This window comes from Aulonocara sp. 'chitande type north' Nkhata Bay, linkage group LG15 (assembly GCF_057382095.1).
Source record: "Aulonocara sp. 'chitande type north' Nkhata Bay isolate Kocher_YH1m ecotype deep benthic linkage group LG15, A_spYH_male_GT1.1, whole genome shotgun sequence".
Lineage (NCBI taxonomy): Eukaryota > Metazoa > Chordata > Actinopteri > Cichliformes > Cichlidae > Aulonocara > Aulonocara sp. 'chitande type north' Nkhata Bay.
This window is the reverse complement of record NC_141358.1, coordinates 42581767-42585103: the sequence shown is the minus strand read 5'-3', so window position 1 is coordinate 42585103 and position 3337 is coordinate 42581767. Positions and strand designations below refer to the sequence as shown.

At 53.8% G+C, this 3337-nt stretch overlaps 1 pseudogene; it reads right to left on the bottom strand.

Annotated features, from left to right (window-relative positions):
* Window positions 1-322: 322 nt before the first annotated feature.
* On the bottom strand, window positions 323-2601 carry LOC147313751 (uncharacterized; annotated as a pseudogene).
* Between the last annotated feature and the right edge of the window lie 736 nt (window positions 2602-3337).

The following is a 3337-nucleotide window of genomic DNA, read 5'->3' as shown; positions in this document are numbered from 1 at the left end:
TTTTACTCTGTTAGACACACTAGGTTATGCGGTTGATGCCACCCTTGTATGTTTTCACTGACTTTTATCGAGTAGCTAGGTAGGCCTTTTGTTTTGCATTTTTCTTTCAGTTAGGCTAGGCCCTGGAAGCTACCGACCTCTTTTTGTTTTATTACTTTCTTTGATTTGGATCAACCGCCCAGTCCTCCTCCCCCCCCCCCCCCCCCACCTTTTCTCTGTTGTTAAGATTGACTGTCCAACCATTAAATTCTGCCTGATACCTAACTGCTCTGTGGTCTTCCTCCTTCATTGATTGTGGTTGTCCAGTGTTGCTGTCTCCTTCCTACCTTTGCCTCCGCCATGGTGGGGGGGGGACGTAACAGCGACTAAAAAAAGCAAGCGGTTGCCAGACACCGGAGACCCGCTGTTCTAACACTGCGGCCACTGCCACGTCCGATGCGTCGGAGGTCAACGCAATCTCCGCCGACGGAAACGGGTGGGCCAGCAGGGCGGCGTTTGCCAGTGCGATCTTGGCCCCAGAAAATGCCTGGATGTGTTCAGGGAGCCAATCAATCAGGTCCTTAGCTGTTTTACCCTTCAAGGCAGCATAGAGAGGCTGCAGCAGGTGCGCAGCTCTGAGAAAGCGGTTGTAGAAATTGACCATCCCCAAGAACTCCTGCAGCGCTTTAACGGACGCAGGACGCGGAAAAGCCGAAACGGCCCGGACCTTGTCTGGCAATGGAACCACACCGTCAGCGGAAATGCGGTGGCCCAAGAAATCCAGAACCGGCAAGCCGAACTGGCACTTGGAGGGGTTGACGATCAGGCCGTGTGCCGCCAAGCGCTGGAAAACCTGATGCAGATGGGACGCGTGCTGACTCTCAGAGCAGCTGGCCACCAATATATCGTCAAGGTACACGAAGACGAAAGGCAGCCCGCGCAAAACGGAGTCCATCAACCGCTGAAAAGTCTGCGCGGCGCCTTTCAGGCCGAACGGCATGCGCAAACATTCAAACAGGCCGAAAGGGGTAATAACGGCAGTTTTGGGGACGTCTTCGGCGCGCACGGGAACCTGGTGATACCCCCGCACCAAGTCAATTTTAGAAAAAATCGAGGTGCCGGCGAGGTGGGCGGAAAAATCCTGGATGTGGGGAATGGGGTAACGGTCGTTCTCCGTGACATTATTCAAACGGCGAAAATCCCCACACGGCCGCCACCGACCGTCTGACTTGGGCACCACGTGTAGCGGAGAAGCCCAGGCACTATTCGAGCGCTGCACTATGCCGAGGTGCTCCATTGCGGCAAACTCTTCCCGAGCGACGGAGAGTTTCGCGGGGTCGAGGCGGCGCGCGCGTGCGAACACCGGGGGACCGACCGTCGGAATATAATGTTCAACCCCGTGCTTCGTTGCCGTGTTCGAGAAATTAGGAACAGTCAGTGAAGGGAACTCCAAGAGCAACCGCTGAAAAAAATTCCCTGAAGTCACTAAATTAGCCCGATTCAGGGGCTCAATGGCGCGAGTGAAACAGGGCATTGAAGAAAAAGACAGTGCATCGATAGGTACAGAATAGGTACAGAGCTAGCGGCAACAACAAAGGTCCATTGGAAATCCCAACCATGAAAACAAACAGTCACGAACCTTTCCCCGAACGTTGCGATGGGAGAGCCATTAGCCACAATAAGCTGCGGTCCGCAGCCTGCTGCTAAACTGTCGGCTCCGGACGGGGGAAGGAGGCTCTTCTGGGAGCCGGAGTCGACCAGGAAATGTCTCCCAGAGCGCGAGTCTTCTATGAAGAGCAGTTTTTCTTTGTCGCCAGCGGTCGCGGCCGCTACAGCGAGCTGGCGGGGTCCATGTCCCAGGGTCGGAAAAGCGCAAGGCGGCAGGCAGCGGCGCGCTCCAGTGCCAAAACGCTGATGGTAGAAACAGAGGTCCCGTCCATGGTGTCGCTGTGCCGCGATCTTTGCCGTCAGCGAAGGATCGGGTACGTCGTGGCAGGTCAGCGGGGAAGTGGAAGGCGCCGGCGGCGAGGCTGGAACTAGGTCGTGATCGTGGAAAGTGCGGGTAGCCAGGAGAATACGATCCGCATCCTCAGCCAGGGAGCGATAATCTTTCGTGCCCAGAAGCGGAGAGTTGGCGAGGCCGGCCCTCACGGCCGCCGGCAGCTGTCAGAGGAAGATGTGGGCGAAGAGGAATCCCCCGTCGTCCAGTCTGAGAAAGGATAGCATGTGCTCCATCAGTTCGAGGGCCGTACCGCCACCCAGGCCTGAGAGGGAGAGGAGCTTCTCGGCTCGCTCTGCGTCGGTGAGGGCATAGCGCCGAAGAAGCAGCTCCTTAAGGGCGGCGTATTTCCCTCGGGTGGGTGGGTCCCGGAGGAGCGTCAACGCATGACGGGTGGCTAGCAGGTCGAGAGAAGCCACCACATTGTGATATTTCGTGTCGTCAGCCGAGATGCCACGAAGGGCGAACTGAGCCTCCACGTGCACGAACCACGACGGGGGATCGTGAAGCCAAAAGTCCGGCAGCTCGAGCACCACAGCAAACGTAGTTGCAGCCGGAGGCAGAGAGCTGGCGGCTGCTGATGCATCCAGAGCGGAATCGGTGCCACCATCGGACTGCAGCATATTCGAGTCAGGGGTCACCAATGTGGAGGTAAACACAGACGACATGAGAGCTCTCGATAAACACTGCAAGTTTATTACTCATCACCACAGAACTGAACACTTTCCCTCCAAAACACAGCAACAACACTTCCTGAGAACTGGGTGTGAGTGGAGCCCTCCAGTGGTCCACCACAGTATTGTACTTTTCATTTAGCGTTATGGACAATGTAATTGCGTGGCATTGCCACAAGGGGGAGACAGTGGTGAGTGCGATAGGCCGTTGCAACGCGTCTCTGCCTCAGACGAGGAAGAGCCTGCAGAGCGAACGCAACTGATGTCTCCTGTCTCTGCTTTTCTGTTAAAAAAACAGTTTAAAAACAGACCCCATCGAAGGCCTGTAACAACAACACAAAGTTGGTTTAAAAATGTATAAAACAGAATACAATGATTTTCAAATTCTTAACATTCTGACAGCATGAATACATCAGATGGTGACTGAATCTGAGATGCCAGCACTCGCCAAACAAGACGAAACCAAAGTAGTTGTTTGTAATAAAGTATTTGTCCTCACACAGAACTCTGTGTAACTTCAGGAATTTAGGAAATAATGAAATTGACATGCTCCAGTTCCATAACAGGTAAATAATTATTATGACTATTAGAGCAGATGGCAACACTAAGAGAGAAAAATGAACTCTCATATGTTGGGATATGAGAACTGATTGACAGGCAGATTTAACAAAAAGCGAACAGTTTG